Genomic DNA, 19,750 nt, shown 5'->3' with positions numbered 1-19,750 from the left:
TCTGACATATTCTGCAGTGCTGTACTGAGAACATCAGTAGTCACACCAGTCACATCAGTCTCTGCACCAGAAGAGCTTACACTCTAATAACCTTGCTACAGTCACGCAGTATTATATATATTTATATTGCTCCATATTCTGCAGTGCTGTACAGAGAACACCGAGCCAGTCTCAGCAGACTCTGTATCGGAGGAGCTAACACTCTAAGGTCCTTTCACAGTAACACACCATTATTATTATTATTATTACTACTATACATTTGTATAGCTTAAATCTATACTGCAGTATTCATATGTCTCTGTACCAGAGGAGCTTACACTCTAATGTCCCACCGCAGTCACACATTATTTTACATTTATATAGCTCGATCATATACCATAGTTCTGTACACAGACAATAATACATTCATATTATCTTTAGTTTCTGATATTTTGTGTCTACATTCTGCAGGAGAAGTTGGCAGATCTGATAGAGAAGTCGGGGAGATATGATGGGAAGAGGGACTTTGCTGTCGTTCTGCAACCCTTTCTGCAGCATGTAGAGCCAGCCATTGACCAGGTATGTGACATTTATCAGGGGCGAAATGCTTTGCTGTAGTTTTCATTCATCGTTGTATTTCTGTGCTCATGTCATGTGATGTCACCCAGGGAATTGGCTCACTATGCAACTGAGGTGTCTCTTATCTTGTACAGAGCGGTCAGATTGACTATTCGTTCTTCACTCCGGATTGTTTCCACCTGACCATCAAGGGTCACGAGCAGATGGCAAAGGCTCTGTGGAATAACATGGTAATGTATAGAAGGTGCTGGAATCCTCCACAGATTGTATATTACTTCAAATAACATTTCATCTTCTGATTCACATTGTCATTTTCTGGTCCAGCTGCAGCCGGAGGGGAAGAAGTCTCTGCTGGAAAGGTTTTCAGACGATATTGAGCCTCTGTGCCCGTCCGAGGTAAGACCCATGTACACCAGTGCAGGGTATTTCAGTACAGCATTATTACAGTGCCTTGAAAAAGTATTCAAACCCCTTGAAATTTTCCACATTTTGTCATGCTACAACCTAAAACCTAATTATATATTTTATTGGGATTTTTTGTAATAGACCAGTGATGGGGAACCTTGGTATCCCAGATGTTTTGGAACTACATTTCCCATGATGCTCATCTACACTGCAGAGTGCATGAGCATCATGGGAAATGTAGTTCCAAAATATTTGGGGTGCCGAGGTTTGCCATCACTGTGATAGACCAACACAAAGTGGTACTTAATTGTGAAGTGGAAGGAAAATGATAAATGGTATTCAAACATTTTTGCAGATGTAGCACCCTGAAGTTTAGGCAGGGTTGCTTGTAAAATTTAGTTCACCATGTGGTAATTGTCCTGGTTAATTGATAGAAGATCAATTGATTCCTCTCAGGTTCTGGAATGCTGCACTCCCTCCCCTATGTCACCGGGTGGAAATATGGTGGTGGCATTGGATTGGCAAGGGTGTTGTAAGATGGGACCATGGATGGATGGGGTGTCTCAGCCAATCGGCAGGGATTTCTTTGGGTCTCTTGGCCTGCTGGGAGAACCTATTTATTTTGGTGGAGTCAGGTGATCGGTGTTCTGTGCCTGGATGGTTGTCTGGGTGGAGGTGTGTTATGCTGCCCGGGCTGCTAGGCCGGAAGCCTGAGGCCTATCCTGGGGACATCTGGCTGCTAGGCTGCCTGAGGGCCTAACCAGGAGCAGGAGAATCAGTGCAAGGTTGGGACTGCAGGATTGAAGAGGAGGTAGAGGGGAAGCTGTCGCCAGTAAGGGACCACCCACCTTGTTACCGGAGACCACCATGAGTAATCTGGAGTCAGTACTGGAGCAGTCTTCCCACCAGCTGGGAACGGTGAAGAAAAGGGAAAGCTTCAGCTAGTGCCCAGGGACCCAGCGGGGCAGCAGGGGTAATGCTTGTGGAGCATCAGTGGGTGCCAAGCCAGGGCCCTAGCAGCGATAGAAGAGGGATCCAGTGGCGATTGGATCCGGGAGTCTAGCAAGAAACTGGGAGCTCAGTAAGCGAAGACCTACAGTGAGAGACTGTGGAGTACAAGTTTGTTTGTGTTGCCAATAGTTTGTGTTGCCAATAGTTAGGTACAACTACCGTTAGTAACTGTTAGATTGTTGCCATAAAAGACAAATGATGTCCAGCTGGAGGCTTTCACCTGTATAGCTGTCTACTCATAGAAGTCCCGGAGTCTGCCAATTATCACTGCATCTACTTAAGAGTGTCCTGGCCCTAACTCTTTCTCCCACAGTTCTTGTTCAAGAGACAATAAATCTCTTTGCATCCAAAAAGTGTTTGGCGCCCATCACTGCATCTTGTATTACACCCACCATGCCTTGTAACCCACTCTACATAGAAGGATGTCAGTTGTCCCTGACTCTGGAGGTCACCATTAGGCCTTTTGGGGCTTGGGACCTTGCTACACAAATACATCTGTAAAAAGTGTGGCGTCCATTTGTATTCAGCCCCCTTTAATTTGATACCCCTAACTAGAATCTAGTGGAACCAATTGCCTTCAAACACCACCTAGATAACCTTAGTGAACAAACAGCACCATGAAGGCCAAGGAACACACCAGACAGGTCAGGGGTAAAGTTGTGGAAAAGTTTAAAGCAGGGTTGGGTTATAAAAAATATATCCCAAGCTTTGAACATCTCACTGAGCTCTGTTCAATCCATCATCTGAAAATGGAAAGAGTATAGCACAACTGCAAACCTACCAAGACATGGCCGTCCACCTAAATTGACAGGTTGGGCAAGGAGAGCATTAATCAGAGAAGCAGCTAAAAGGTCCATGGTAACTCTGGAGGAGCTGCAGAGATCCACAGCTCAGGTGGGAGAATCTGTCCACAGGACAACTATTAGTCGTGCTCTCCACAAATCTGACCTTTATGGAAGAGTGGCAAGAAGAAATCCATTGATGGAAGAAAGCCATACGAAGTCCTGTTTGCAGTTTGTGAGAAGTCATGTGGCTAATCACAGTTCAGTGCCTGACTTCACAAATGTACTTCTGGAAGAATGGTCAAACATTCCCATAGACATACTCCTAAACCTTGTGGACAGCCTTCCCAGAAGAGTTGAAGCTGTCATAGCTGCAAAGGGTGAGCCAACTCAATATTGAACCCTACGGATTAAGACTGGGATGCCATTAAAGTTCATGTGCGTGTAAAGGCAGGCGTCCAATAGTTTTGGTAATATAGTATATAGTGTATATAGGAATATTGTCGTGACAAGGCATCAGCCCTTACATTCTTAGTACTGGGTAAGAATGAGCCAATGTAATTAAAGCTCGACAAGAAAAGAGCCCATCGCGCCCTTCTGGGAGAGAGTCGCTTAGCCTCAGACAAGAATGTAAGATTCTTATGGTCAGTAAGAATAACAACGGGCACAGTGGTAGCATCAACTTCTAGGATAAAAGGTAACATAGGATCAGGATGTGCCAACACAGGAGCAGAAACAAAGGCAGCCTTGAGAGTCTCAAAGGCCTTAATGGACTCCGGAGACCAACTCTGTGGGTTACCGTCCTTTCTGGTCATATCAGTCAGGGGCTTGACCAGAGATGAGAAGTTACGAATAAACTTCCGATAGTAGTTGGCAAAGCCCAGGAAACGCTGCAGAGGACATAAACCCACAGGTCGAGTCCAACGTAGGACTGCCGAAAGTTTCTCTGGGTCCATCAAAAAACCAGCAGAGGAAATGACATAGCCCAGGAATGTAACCTGTTCACGATGGAACTCGCACTTCTCCAGTTTACAATAGAGATTATTCTCTCTTATGCCACGTACACACGACCGGACTTTTCAACATCAAAGGTCCGACGGATGATTCCGGCAGACCATTCGATCGTGTGTGGGCTGCAGCGGACTTTTGATTTGCAAAAGTCTGACAGACTTTAGAAATGGAACATGTTTCAAATTTTTCCGCCGGACCCAGTTCCTACCGAGAAATCTGCTCGTGTGTATGCTAGTCTGACGGACAAAAACCGACGCGAGGGCAGCTATTGGCTACTGGCTATGAACTTCCTTATTCTAGTCCGGTCATACGTCATCACGTTCGAATCCATCGGACTTTGGTGTGATTGTGTGTGGCCAAGTCCGTTCATTCGGAAAGTCCGTCAGAACTCTGTCAGAACTCAGTCGAAAGTCTGTCGGACCTAGTCCCTCGAAAAGTCTGGTCATGTGTACGTGGCATTAGTTTCTGAAGCACACAACAGACATCTGTGTGGTGGCTCTCCAGGAACTTGGAAAATATGAGGATATCATTGAGATAAACCACCACACACAACTGCAACAAATCTCTGAGGACATTGTTAATAAATTCCTGGAAAACTGCCGGGGCGTTACAAAGGCCAAAAGGCATTACCAGGTATTCATAATGGCCTGCTCTGGTATTAAACGCAGTTTTCCACTCGTCGTCCTCCTTAATGCGCATGAGATTGTATGCCCCTCTCAGGTAATGCTTTGTGAAAAATGTTGCTCCCTTGAGGCGGTCAAATAACTCAGTAATCAATGGGATCGGGTAGGCATTCTTAATCGTGACACGATTGAGACCCCTATAATCTATACAAGGTCTCAGTTCACCGTTCTTCTTTTTCACAAAGAAGAAACCAGCACCAGCAGGAGGCGAGGACTTGCGGATGAAACCTCGAGAAAGTGCATCAGCAACATACTCCTCCATGGCCTTATCCTCCAAGACCGACAAAGGGTAAACCCGGCCACAAGGAGGTATGGCACCAGGTTGAAGGTCAATTGCGCAATCATAAAGCCGGTGTGGAGGCAAACTACCTGCTTGACCTTTATCAAAGACATCGCCAAAATCACGGTACTCCTCCGGCAGGGAGGGGAGTGAAGCGGTGCACAGGACCTTGGATACCTTCAGGAAGCATATCTCACTGCATTGTGGTGACCAGGAGAGAACCTCAGCACGGAGCCAAAAGAGGGGTTGTGCCTCTGTAACCAAGGATAACCAATAACCAGTGGAAATCTGGGTGAGGAAATAACTTGGAATTGGATTATCTCATGGTGAAGAGCCCCTAAGGCTATGGACAACAGAACTGTCTCATGAGTCACATGGGCAGGCTGTAAAGGTCTCCCGTCAAGAGCCTCAATGGCAAGTGGCGTGTCGCGCAGCTGCAGCGGAATCGAGTACTGCAAAACAAATGTAGCATCAATGAACAGGCCTGCAGCCCCAGAGTAAATTAGAGCCTGTATCTCGATGGACGACTCAGCCCAAGAAAAGGTCACCAAAACCAGGGGCTTATCTTTCTGGATAACTGGGGAGGATAACTGGGGATGAAACAACGCCACCTAAGGTCTGTCCATGACAGGACCTCAAGGTTCGGCGTTCCCTGGACGGGTAGGTCAAGACTTCAAAAAGTGACCTGCCTGGCCACAATAAAGGCACAATCTCTCCCTCCTCCTAAAGGCTCTCTCATCTGCAGAGAGACACGTGAAGCCCAGGTGCATGGGTTCATCTTCACTGACCAACTCGGTACCAGGAGGCATGGGAGGTGAGGGAGGCATGGGTGGCACTACAAAGCTTGGAGGCAAACATACAGGAGGCTTCCGCAAGCACTCCTTAAGAGAAAGTCTTTCTCTGAGTCTGGAGTCAATGAGGATGGCAAACGAGATCAAGCTCTCCAGCTCAGTGGGTATATCTCGGGCTGCTATCTCATCCTTGATGGAATCCGAGAGACCATGAGAAAAAGCAGCCACGAGGGCCTCATTGTTCCAAGCAACCTCTGCTGTCAGAGTACGGAATTCAATGGCGTAGTCGGCAACAGTTCTCGTACTCTGTTTGATGGACATGAGGCACTTGGCAGCAGAGGCGGAGCGTGCGGGAACGTCAAAAAACCCTTTTAAAGGAGGCCACAAAATGAGGGTAACTCAAGACAACAGGTTTTTGCATTTCCCATAGAGGGTTAGCCCAGGCCAAGGCTCTCTCAGAAAGCAAAGATATCACGAAACCTACTTTGCTTCTGTCCGTGGGAAACGCCTGGGGCAGCATTTCAAAGTATATCTCAACCTGATTGAGAAACCCTCTGCATTGAACTGGATCTCCCCCAAATCGCTGGGGAAGCGGAGCAGAACCAGACATACCTCTTATAGAGGTAATACCCGAGGCGGGTGCCTGCACAGAGACTGGCGCAGCAGCAGGGACGGCCTGCGACTCAGGTTGTACCAGAGCAGCCACCGTGGGGGATTCCAGATGAGCCGTGCAATTCAGGAACACTTGTAACGCCAAGGCAAACTGATCCATGCGGTTATCTTGCTCATCCAATCTTTAAAAAATATTAACAACAAGTGGATTGACTGTATCTTCTGAATTCATGTCCTTCGCATACTTTTAGAAACCATGAAACAGACTAAGACAGAAGTACAATCAAATCACACTTGTTTATTAATAAAAATAAAAAGTTAAATAGAAAAAAGCTTAGTCAAGCATAGCCAGAGTCCAGTAGCCAGATCGTGTAGTCAGCCAGTCCAAAGTTCATTAACCAGATCAGATAATCAGCCAGGCCAGAAGTCAGGGATCCAAGGAGAGCAACTGCAAGCAGGATAAGAAGCCAGGTGGGATGTCAACAAGCCAATCTTGAAACAAACAGCAGGAGATGGTTCCTTGTGATGTGACCAACGCGAAGGCAAACGGAAAAGTGAGCTGGAAGGCTTTAAATAGGCAGGTCAGATGAGCAACATTGGGAACAGCTGGTAACTGTAGAAAGAGAAGAGAGCTGGCAGTTAGCTGCCAGCTGAGCAGCCAGCCCAGAGGAGGAAGGGCTAAGCCAGCCCTGACATATTCCTAATTTTGCTTCTATTCTAAATATGTTTTTTTTTTTATTGCATTAGATAACAAAAACAAGGCAATGCACAAATGTTCATTCTGATATGGTATAAAATTAAAGGGGTTTGGGCCAATAATAAGAAATATGAAATATGAGATAAAAGTGGAATTTTTGGACAATTTTACCCCTTTGTGCTTTGTGATATTTAAAGAACTATAGGCATAACTTTTTTCCTATTGGATAGAGCAAGGAAGGGTTATAACCAGTGACGACTGGTGCTCAAATTTTTTGGGGGGGGGCACAAACAAACAAATTATGAAAAAAACCCCCCATCAATTGCAGACTCACTGTGCCCATCAAACGCAGCCACTGTGCAATCAAACGCAGCCACTGTGCCCATCAAACGCTGGCACTGTGCCCCAAATGTTGCCACTGTGCCCATTAAATGCTGCCACTGTGCCCCAAATGTTGCCAATGTGCCCATTTTTCACCTTAATGCATCCTATGCATTAAGGTGAAAAAAAACTGGCAGTCACCGGCCCCCCAGCACCCCCATTTTACTTACCTGGGGTCCCGGCTCTTGATTGGATAGATTTATAGCAGCGCAGCTATTGGCTCCTGCTGCTGTCAATCAAATCCAATGACATGGGTGCAAGGGGGCGGGGCCGAGTCCAGCATTCTTTGCTATGGATGCAAATGCTGGACTCAGGAGTGCGCCCGCGAGGTAACCCCCACAGGAGAGCGCTTCTCCTAGGGGGTTTTCCGATGCAGGGAGGAGCCATGAGACGTGCCGGGGGACTCCAGAAGAGCAGGTTCGGGGGCCACTCTGTGCAAAACGAGCTGCATAGTGGAGGTAAGTATGACATGTTTGTTATTTAAAAAAATATATACTGGCCTAAACGTGCCGAAACTGATTCTATGCCATTTACTATAGGTCTCCCCGACGGATGTATAGCATCCTTACTGGCCTTCGGCAAAAAATATATGATTGGCGTCCTACAGGCACTAGGATCTAGATCAGTGATTCTCAACCAGTGTTTTGTGGAACGATAGGGTTCCTCCAGAGGTTGCTAGGGGTTCCTACAGCATCAGGCAATTTCTGCTTCTCAGATAGATAACTTTCCACTCACACCATTGATCTTTTTAGCCATCTGTAAGGAGGCAATTCTTCCCAATGACCACAAGTGTAAGGACTGTTCTTCCCACTGACCATCACACTAATGTATCATGAGTTGTAGATTTCTCATTTTTAGCAGGGGTTCCCTAAGACCAGAGAACTATTTCAGGTGTTGAAAAGGTTGATAAAGGCTGATCTAGATAATTGGCTTCCTTTTTAGTAAAAACTTTTCGTTTCAGGCCCTTCTGAACTAAAAGACCCAAATCGTCTTTTATCATTTGTTAACGGACAAATTACTGAAGTTTGAAGTTATACCTTTAAAACAGTAATTTCACAGTAAATAGATAAACAATAAATTACTATCTTATAATATATAGCATAATAATATATGATTTAGCTTCTACCTTTTCAGAAGTAGAAGATTCTCATTCTCCCTCTTAACTGTGTGAGAAAAACATGGGATTGTGGGTATATCGTATACACATAAACACGCTTTTTCCTTGTAGTTAAGAGGGCTAGACTGGAAGGGAACATTTGTCTTTTAGGCTAGGTTGACACTGGTATGACACAACAGTCGTACCACTGTGGATCCGACTTTGCCCTGCGACTTGAACTCAAACATCTGCCCGACTTCAATGAATGGGGATCCGACTTTGATCCCGACAATGCTAGGCACTTTGTGTTTGGTATGAATCCATACCATTCCCCTGATCTGAGCATGCAGCATGGCATGCCAGGAAAGGGGGTGGGGATGAGCAAACCCCCCCACCTGCTGAACCATACCAAGCCGCATGCCCTCAACATGGGGGGGGGGTGCTTTGGGGCAGAGGGCGTCCTGCACCCCCCACCCAAAGCACCTTGTCCCCATGTTGTTGAGGACAAGGGCCTTTTCCTGACAACCCCACTACTTAAATTGGCATGGGACCTGGTATGGTCATGGAGGGGGAACCCATGCCATTTTTTTTTATTATTGGCTTCGGGCTTCCCCCTTCAAGATCATCAGAGCACAAGTCGCTCACCAAAGTCAGGTCAGTTAAAACCGTGATCTGACTTTGATCCGACTTCAGTGATATTTAATGGGCTGAAGTAGAATCAAAGTCAGACCAAAGTAGTGCAGGGAGCATTTTCAAAGTCAGACCGACTTTTGTCGGACCAGTTAAGGTGGCTCTCATAGGGAAACATTGATTTTCACATGTCATGCGACATGAGCTCTCAATTTCGGAGCGATTGTTGTACAAGTGTGAACCCGGCCTTAGACACGTGCATCCTTCTATGACCCTGCAGTGAGAGGTGTGCCGCATTTTTAATGGGCAGCTTGTTCCAATGGTTCTTTACTATTGGTGCAAGGCTCCAAGCTGTCCATTGAGCTCAGTGCTTTTAACAAGAAGTGAGGAGAGGCAATGTGAGCTCATCCTCTCAGTCTGCTGCAAACAGAGTGTGTCAGCTTGTATTTAACCACTTAAGCCCCGGACCAAACCCCTTTTTGCGATTTGGCACTGCGTTGCTTTAACTGACATTTGCGCAGTCATGCGACGTGGCTCCCAAACAAAATTGGCATCCTTTTTTTTCCCCACAAATAGAGCTTTCTTTTGGTGGTATTTGATCACCTCTGCGTTTTTTATTTTTTTTGCTATAAACAAAAATAGAGCGACAATTTTGAAATAAATGCATTTTTTACTTTTTGCTATAATAAATATCCCCAAAAAATATATAAAAAAAACGTTTTTTTCCTCAGTTTAGGCCGATACATATTCTTCTACATATTTTTGGTAAAAATAATCACAATTAGCGATTATTGATTGGTTTGCGCAAAAGTTACAGTGTTTACAAAATAGGGGATAGTTTTATGCCATTTTTATTAATATTTTTTTTAATAGTAATGGCAGCGATCAGCGATTTTTATTGTGACTGCGACATTATGGCGGACACATCGGACATTTTTGACACATTTTTGGGACCATTGTCATTTATACAGCAATCAGTGCAATTTAAATGCACTGATTCCTGTGTAAATTAAGTTAAACACTAGGGGGCAGTGTAGGGGCTATGTGTGACGTTATGTTTTTTTTATTATAGGGGGTGTGGCCTGGAATGTGACGTCACTGATCGTCTTTCCCTATAAAAGGGAACAGACGATCGGTGACAGCCACAGTAGGAAGCACAGGGAGAGGTTTGTTTACACAGACCTCTCCTCGTTCTTCAGCTCTGTGACCCGATCGCGGGACACCAGCGGCGATCAGGTCCGTTGCTCACGTGGCCACGGTCACGGAACTCAGGACCGGGTCGGGAGCGCGCCGCCGGAAGCACGTAAAGAGCCACGTACAGGTACATGATTGTGCCCAGCCATGCCATTCTGCCGACGTATATGTGCAGGAGGCGGTCCTTAACCACTTGCCGACCGCCGCACGACGATGTACGTCGACAGAATGGCACGGGCAGGCATAAGGGCTTACATGTACGTCCTTGCCTGCCCGTCCTTGCCTGCGGCGGTCGGTATTCGTTCGGGAGCGATCCCGGACGAGGGGACGGCCATTCATTCATGGCCACCCCCTCGCGATCGCTCCCGACGAATGAAAATGTCCCGTGACATCATTTCCTCTCCTGTAATGTAAACACAGGAGAGGAAGTGATGTAATCTCTCCTCCGTGTCGGTATTTTTCGTTCCGGCACCGAGGAGAGAGCATCGGTGAGTTGCACAAGCACTACACTACACAGTAGAACATGCCAGGCACACTCACACCCCCCCTTTACCCCCCGATCACCCCCCAATTACCCCTGCCCCCCCCAGTCACAGTGACACCAATTGCTTTTTTTTTTTTGCATTGGTGTCATTTGTGACTGTAATAACTGTTAGGGCAGTTAGGGTTAGCCCCCTTTAGTTCTAATGTGCCCCCCTAACCCCCCCAATAAAGGTTTAACCTCGTGATCACCCCCCGTCGCCAGTGTCACTAAGGCTGGGTTCACATTGCAGCGGTTTATGAGAACGAATGTGATTCGCACCGCACTGCAGTGCAAATCACATCCGATCTCTGTGCGATTCGAGTTCAGCCATACAGATAGTATGGCTGAATTTGTGTCGCACCAGCCGCACCCGCCGCAAATTCGACCCTTTTTTTGGCCCGCAGCAGAATCGGATCGCATGGGTGTTCACACCATGCGATCCGAGTTTGCAGATCGCACTGCGATATGCGAACTGATCTGGGGGTGTCATTAACATTTCACTGACACTCCCAGCAGTTCGCATAGGGCAGTGTGAACTGCCGCCGGGAGGCATGCGATGCGGGAACCCGCCGCGGATTCATGGCGTTCCCGCATCGCTCCAGTGTGAACCCAGCCTAATAAACGATAGTTTTTCTGATCGCTGTATTAGTGTCACAGGTGACGCTAGTTAGGCAGGTAGGTATTTAGGTTCGCTGCAGCTTTTTATAGCGCCAGGGACCCCCATATACTACCGCATAAAGCCCCCTGATTGCCCCCTAGTTAACCCTTTCACCAGTGATCACCATATAAAACTGTTACAGGTGACGCTGGTTGGTTAGTTATTTTTTTTATAGTTTCAGGGCACCCGCCATTTATTACCTAGTCTCACTAGTGTACCCCTAAATTTAGGGGTGTCTACTTTCCAAAATGGGGTCATTTGGGGGGGGGGGGTTTGTGCCATCTTGGCATTTTATGGCCTTCAAAACTGTAACGCCCTTAGAAAGCCTGAAGGCGGTGCTTGGTTTTCGGGGCCCCGTACACGGCTAGGCTCCCAAAAAGTCCCACATATGTGGTATCCCCGTACTCAGGAGAAGCAGCAGAATTTATTTTGGGGTGTCATTTGGGGTGTCATTTCACATATGCCCATGGCATGCGTGAGCAATATATCATTTAGTGACAACTTTGTGAAAAGAAAAAAAAAAAAAAGTTTGTAATTTTCCCGCAACTTGTGGCAAAATATAAAATATTCCATGGACTCAACATGCCTCTCAGCAAATAGCTTGGGGTGTCTACTTTCTAAAATGGGGTCATTTGTGGGGGTTTTGTGCCATCTTGGCATTTTATGGCCTTCAAAACTGTAATAGGTAGTGAGGAGTGAAGTCAAATATTTATGCCCTTAGAAAACCTGAAGGCGGTTCTCGGTTTTCGGGGCCCCGTACGTGGCTAGGCTCCCAAAAAGTCCCACATATGTGGTATCCCCGTACTCAGGAGAAGCAGCAGAATTTATTTTGGGGTGTCATTTCACATATGCCCATAGCATGTGTGAGCAATATATCATTTAGTGACAACTTTGTGAAAAAAAAAATAAAAAAATTAAAGTTTGTAATTTTCCCGCAACTTGTGGCAAAATATAAAATATTCCATGGACTCAAAATGCCTCTCAGCAAATAGCTTGGGGTGTCTACTTTCCAAAATGGGGTCATTTGTGGGGGTTTTGTGCCATCTTGGCATTTTATGGCCTTCAAAACTGTAATAGGTAGTGAGAAGTGAAATCAAAAATTTACGCCCTTAGAAAGCCTGAAGGCGGTGCTTGGTTTTCGGGGCCCCGTACGCGGCTAGGCTCCCAAAAAGTCCCACATATGTGGTATCCCCGTACTCAGGAGAAGCAGCAGAATTTATTTTGGGGTGTCATTTCACATATGCCCATAGCATGTGTGAGCAATATATCATTTAGTGACAACTTTGTGTAAAAAAAAATCATTATGTCATTATTCAATCGCTTGAGGCAAAAAAATAAAATATTCAATGGGCTCAACATGCCACTTATCAATTTCCTTAGGGTGTCTACTTTCCAAAATGGGGTCATTTGGGGGGGTTTTGTACTGCCCTGCCATTTTAGCACCTCAAGAAATGAGATAGGCAGTCGTAAACTAAAAGCTGCGTAAATTCCAGAAAACGTACCTTAGTTTGTAGATGTGACAACTTTTGCGCAAACCAATAAATATACAATTATTGACTTTTTTTTTACCAAAGACATGTGGCTGAATACATTTTGGCCTAAATGTATGACTAAAATTGAGTTTATTGGATTTTTCTAATAACAAAAAGTAGAAAATATCATTTTTTTTCAAAATTTGCGGTCTTTTTACGTTTATATCGCAAAAAATAAAAATCGCAGAGGCAATCAAATACCATCAAAAGAAAGCTCTATTTGTGGGAAGAAAAGGACGCAAATTTTGTTTGGGTACAACATTGCATGACCGCGCAATTACCAGTTAAAGCAGCGCAGTGCCAAATTGTAAAAAGACCTCTGGTCATTTACCAGCAAAATGGTCCGGTCTGAAGGTGGTTAAGTGGTTAAACTGACTGCTGTGTGTGTAGCTTCTGACAGGCTGTACAAGAAGCCCTGTATCTCCCGAACTATAGGTGGCAGGAGCCCCAAATTTTGACCAGTGGTGGGATAGGACTTCAGTTACTAAACCAGCCCGCCCCCCCCCCCCCCCACCTCCCGCCCCTTGAAGCTACGACCCTTGATAATTTTTTTTTTTTTCCATTAATGTTCATGGCAGGTGAGGCTCTCCTCCCCTGACTGCACATCCCTGGTTTGAACACAGTACACAGTTTTACCGATCTTTACACACTCTGTATACAGCCTCATAGAAAACAATAGAATTGCTTTTATCTCTCTAAAAAGACACACTGTGTTGATGAAACACAATGTTATTCACAGCCATGTGCTCACTCCTGAGTCGTGCTGTGTGCGTCCATTGAAACACAAAATGTGACTTCTCCCTCTCCCTCCTCACTGGATTTGGCTGACAGCAACAGGAGCCAATCTAGCTGCTTCCTGTCAGTCCCTGTGTAAAGAGGGAGAGAGGAGAAAAGACTGCAGCCCAGCACAGCACTGGGTCGATCCAGGAGTCCAGTAAGTGTTTAGAGGGGGAGGGGGACACAGCAAATCCTAAAACATTTTTTACCTTATTATATGGAATGCATTATGGTACAAAAAACGTTTTCGCTTTAGAACCATTTTAATATATTTTGCAGGATCATCCATACATCTATACCAGGAAGCCAGAGATCACAGAGGACACAGAGGACAGAGGAGACGCAGAGGACAGAGGAGATGCAGAGGATGAAAAGAACGTAGATGGGGCGTCCAGTGTCCCCGTCGGATCCCGTGTCCTGACTGCCCTGTGTCTGCTAATTCTCATTGCCCTGCCTGGCACCTCCAGCTGATCTGGTGCAGGAGGAGGACAGAATAGCTGTAATATATGATAATAATTATGAGTCACTGGATCGGACCTTATTCTGGATCTACAACTTATTGTGTGGAAGATAATCAGGGACAATTGTTCCACATGCTCTCAGATCAGGAATCTGTAATAAAGAAATACATACAATTAGAGAGCTCCTTCTTCTTTATGGTTAGGAAGGGGATGCAGAACAATATGTGAGTCCAGTTATTCCTGAAGGTTCTTTGGCAGGAACAAGGGGTGGGCAGGAGGGACAGCTGCCCTGGGCACTGTGGTATCATGTGAGGTCTTGGGGAAGGGGGGGGCTTGGCACCACAAAGAGATTGGGAGGAGGGGTTTCGTGTTGAGAAGGCAAATTTGGGGAGAGGGGCGGAAATGGGGTAAGAATTGTTCTAGGAGGGCAAATTTAGGGAGGTATGTTAAGAGTGGTGATTTTGGGGGGGGGGGGGACTTGTTTTGGGATGGGGGATGGGGAAAAATAATTTGTGCCAGGAGCGGGGATTTGGGGAGTTTGTGCTATAAAAGTAAAAAAGGTAGGGGAAATATTTTTTTGGGGAGGGGGGAGATTTGTGCTAGTAGGGATGGTTGGGGGAGATTTGTGCTAGAAGGGGAAATTGGGGGGGGGCAGATTTGTGCTGGTAGGGAGGATATGAAGTTGGGGGAGAGGATTTGTGCTTGGAGGGGAAATTTGAGGGGTAAAGGATTTCTGCTAGTAACAAACTGGGATTTTTTCAGAATAACAAAAGGTAGGACTCTGCAACAAAGTTTGTTAAAATCCCTGCAATGTACATAGATCACCCAGAGGGGGAGGGCGTTTTCCATACCAAAAGTATAGTTACTCTTTATTGTTATTATTATTATACAGGATTTATATAGTGCCAACAGTTTATGTAGCCCTTTAAAATGTAGGGGAGGGGGGATGGCGCAGTACAATTACAATACAGAAGGAATAGCTCATGGAGCTTACAATCTAGGGAGGGGGATGTGGTTAAAAAAAAAAAAAGGTTATAGCTGCAGGGGATGATTTGATGAAGGTGGCTCGGGTACAGTTCTTATTTTTAATTATTTAATCTTTATTTCGTTTTTCTCCTTCAGTACAAATCATTATAGTACAAAAAGACATAAAAATATATATATATAAAAAAAAAAAAAAAAGAAATAACAAATATTACAGGCACATTATTCGTCAGTACTTTCTCCCTTTATCCCCTCCTCCCTCCCCCCTCTGCGGGGCTCCTGGCATCATTATTCTACCGCCTGGACTACTGTCAAACCCCCCCCCCCCCTTTCCGTCGGTAATTGCAATGTCTGAAGCCGGATCCTTGCCTGGCCCTTTTTCCAAATCAGCTCCCGAAAAAGAGTTTTAAACTTTTTAACCCATTTTTTACATATCCATACCGGAGCATTATGTAGGACATATAATAGTTGTGGCATCTATATCATCTTAATCAGACTACACTGGCCCGCCACCGATAGGGGGAGCCGGCTCCAGACATCGCACTTTAGTTTCAATCTATTCAATAATGGTGTTATATTTTTATTGATACAGGTATATTGATTAGGGTCTATTGTTAAATATATACCGAGATATTTAGTTGTATCTCTCGGTACCACCTCCATTTGGGGCATCTCCAGCGCAACTACAGAATCTAGGGGGTCAACTGGCAGCAAGTCTGACTTCCCCCAGTTTATTACTAACCCCCAAAAAATTTCCAAAGTCTTTTACTAATTTGATTGCCTTCCTAAGGGATTGACCAGTGTCTCCCAGGAAAAGGAGAACATCGACTGCATATAATGCGATTCTTTCTTCACCCCCCCCCCCCTCCGTCCTTTGGAACCCTTTTATCTCGGTGTTCGACCTTATTGCTGTTGCCAATGGCTCCATTGCAAGTGCAAAAAGCAAGGGAGACAATGGACACCCTTGCCTTGTCCCTCTACTCATTTCTATTTTTTTAGAATGTTCATTATTAACTCTTACTTTAGCACTGGGGCTTTATACATCATTTTTATCATCCAATAAAAGAAGGCGCAAACCCAAATCTCTCCAGGACGCACCATAGATAATCCCACTTTAGGCTGTCAAAAGCCTTAGTCACATCCAGGGACCAAAATAGCTCTTGACTCCTTATTTTCCGATGGTGTCTTGATATTCAGGAATGCCCTTCTAATATTCATGCTAGTAGATCTACCAGCAATAAATCCTGTTTGGTCTGAATGTATAAGTTTTGTGGCAATTCTATTCAGCCTATCTGATAATACCTTGGCTAAGAGTTTAACATCTGAGCATATCAGGGATATCGGCCTATATGAAGCTACATCTAATGGGTCCTTTCATCGAGACGGGCAGTTTCCCCTCGGCCGCTGCACCTCTCAATGTCCCAAGCAGCTCTGGGAGCAATATCTCTCCATAGTATTTGTACGTCTCCACCGGGAGACCATCTGGTCCTGGGGATTTTTGATTGGCCATCTTGGCCATTGCCTGTTGCAATTCTATTGGGGCTTCCAAATCTTCCCTCTCCTCTTGGGTAATAGTTACCATCTCCACTCTCTCCAAAAATGTACCTATTTCTCCTTCCTCACCCAGCCCTTGAGAACTATATAGTTCCCTATAGAAGGCACCAAATGTTTCTACTATCTCCATCCCAGGTGAAGAGACTGTCCCATTCATGGTCCTAATCATAGGAATAGCTGATGGAGGGGAGTTGGTTTTCACCAACTGGGCCAGCATTCTACCCACACCTTACCCGAAGGAACGCTGCTTCTGAAATAATCCCCTATTCTGTTCCCTTTGCTACCTGCTGGCTCAAGATGCCTCTATGGAAGGCCTTGAGGGTATCACATGTTACACTAGTTGGAGCAGTACCTATATTAAACTCTATGAACTCTTTTAACTTTGGTGAAACTTCCTCTGCATCCTTCATTAATTCAAGCCAAAATGGACTTATTTTCCAACTATCCCGTGTTCTTTTCCCACCCAGGTTTAATGACACCATCAAAAGTGAATGATTTAAGACCCCCCTAGGCAAATATACTATATTCTTTACATTTTGTAGCGCTTCCCCATTGCCCAGGGCCATGTTTATTCTGCAGAGTGTGGAATAAGATCCTGAAAATTTTTGCAAAGTCCCCTTATTGGCTTCTAGCCATAATGTCGCTCCAGCCGGGGAATCAAAAATCTGGATCCCTCCCAGCACCGCCACATGTAGTCGCGCTGGGTATAAAAGTGCATATGTAACTTTAAATGTGTGTAGAGTATGTTTCATTTCCAGGAATTTGGCTCTGCGTCTCTGCAGATCAGACGAATAGTCCAGGTAGAGAGAAATTTTCATACCATCATAGAAAATATTCCCCATCTCTCTTGCTTTGCGCATCAGTATCACTTTATCATTGTAGTTAATAAATTTCAACAATAATGGTCTAGGATGGCCCCCAGGAGGCGGGGCTCTAAAAGGGACCCGATGGGCTTGTTCTATTGAAAAAAATTGTGAAAATGTTTATTTTCCAAAGAGTTCTATGAACCATGCTTCCAGGAATTTTATAGGATTGGGACCTTCACTTTTCTCAGGTAACCCCATCAGCCTAATATTATGCCTTCGGAGCCTATTTCCCATTTCGTCCATTTTGGAAGCATGGCTAACCAGTTGCTTCCTCATACTTTTAACCTCATAATGCAGTGGATGTAAATCATCTTCCAATTGGCTTATTCTTGCTTCCAGTGCTGTTGTTCTCTCTACACTCTTTTGCACATCCTGTCTGACTAGTAGTAGTTCCTACTTCATCCCTTTTAGTTGATCACATAGTTCTCCCAATGAAAGTTTACATGCGTTAACAGTTTTGAAAGACCTCTTTCAGCATTGGACCCTCCTCAGAGGGGGGACTGATATTAGGGACTAGCTCTACCTCCTGTTGAGTTATCCCTTGACTCTTATTAGACATTTGCATTTGTTTTCGTCCGAATTTCAGGTATTTTCGTTATCGTTTTAACAAGCAATAACGAGAATGCTGAATCCAAAAAACAAAAGATTCGACATAAACAAATACTTTATTTTCGTTTTCATTGTGACAACAGTTCGATATAGATAGGAGATTCGACATGACACTGCCAATAACAATCTGTGTCTATCGAAAATGTGGTCAAATGTGCCTAACCTTACCCCTATTAGTCCAAGATTATTCTACATAGAGAGAAAAGATTCGACAGAGAGAGAAAAGATTCGACAGAGAGAGAAAAGATTCGACAGAGAGAGAAAAGATTGCTGCTGGAATTGGGTGGGGGAAGTAAAATAAAAATAATGATGATGATGAATGTTATTGGCTGATCGTAACCAAAGAGGAGGAGCAGTAAAATAGCTAGAACTAAGTACACATGTACAGCCAACTTACTTTCACTTACAATTGCTAGCAGAGAGAGATACAGACAGTGAATCATTTCAGAAGACAGTCAATCTTAGCTGGTCTGTTTGTCAGAGAACCTAAATCATTTAGCAATTAAGCATAAGCACAGCAGCAGAACAATAGTGAAGCAAGCTACAGTTCAACTTAAAGCGGGAGTCCACCGGGACTCCGCGTTTTTTTTTTTTTTTTTTAAAAGCCAGCAGCTACAAATACTGCAGCTGCTGACTTTTAAAATAGTGACACTTACCTGTCCAGCGCGCCGATCGCTAGGTCGTCTGTCGGGTCCTGCCACCGCCATCTTGGGTATGGGAATCAGGAAATGGAGCCTTTCGGCTTCATTTCCCGGTTCCCTACTGCGCATGCGCGAGCCGCACGGCGCAATCCGGATGGTCCCCGCTGCCTCTGGGAACTGTGTGTTTCCCAGCAGGCAGCGAGGCACTTGCGCAAAGGGGCGGGCAGTTGCGGAAAGGGGCGTAATCTACGCCCCTTTCCGCAGACAGCTATCCCGGAAGTGGGTGCAGTTACCTGGATTATCCAGGTAACTGCACCCCCCTCCCCCCTGAAAGGTGCCAATTGTGGCGCCGGAGGGGGGGGGGATTCCGATGAGCGGAGGTCCATTTTAGGGTGGACCTCCGCTTTAACTTTTTCATAATAATCTGCTGCTATTGTGTTAGTGTTGTGAACCTGATAGTGATACTAGTGTTGCTAGTGTTGTGATAGCCTCAGAGGCTGCCGTGTTCTGGGGGGGGGGGGGGGTTTATTATTATAGATTATATATTATAGATTGAGATTCTATATAGATTCTATATACCCTATCTTGTTACCTGTCTGATCCGTGATCACTATCACCAGTCCATTTTCTGTTTGAACTATATACATTGAACATGAACGACAAAGATACGACAAAGCAGCAAAAAACATACAAACGTTGAATCTTTGGCTTATGGTGTCTGTCGAAAGTTCTAAGAAGATTCGATGGAGCAGCTATACTATATGGAGTCATACAGTTTAGCTGCTCCATCAAATCTGTTTTGAACATATGACAGACACCATAAGCCTTCAATGACAGATTCAACCTTAATTATTTTAGATTTTCCGGACGAATGCCATTTTTAACAAAAAACTAAATAAATAAAAACGAATTTCGGGAGTAACTAAATAAATGTATTTTTCGGACGAAAACGAAATTCAAAAACAAAATATTTCAGTGTGCACATGTCTAACTCTTGTGGCTAAGGGGTAGCTG

General features: G+C 45.0%; 1 long non-coding RNA gene across 1 annotated transcript; it reads left to right on the top strand.

Moving 5' to 3' along the window:
- Positions 1–690: 690 nt before the first annotated feature.
- LOC143942025 (uncharacterized) lies at positions 691–14,206 on the top strand. Its single transcript, XR_013264641.1, has 3 exons — positions 691–788; positions 883–954; positions 13,901–14,206. It is a non-coding gene; the product is annotated as an uncharacterized LOC143942025 (long non-coding RNA).
- The last annotated feature ends 5,544 nt before the right edge of the window (positions 14,207–19,750 follow it).

Source organism: Lithobates pipiens, unplaced genomic scaffold, assembly GCF_037356315.1.
Source record: "Lithobates pipiens isolate NorthernLeopardFrog02 unplaced genomic scaffold, aLitPip1_a1.2 Scaffold_30, whole genome shotgun sequence".
Lineage (NCBI taxonomy): Eukaryota > Metazoa > Chordata > Amphibia > Anura > Ranidae > Lithobates > Lithobates pipiens.
This window is presented reverse-complemented; position numbering and strand designations above follow the sequence as displayed.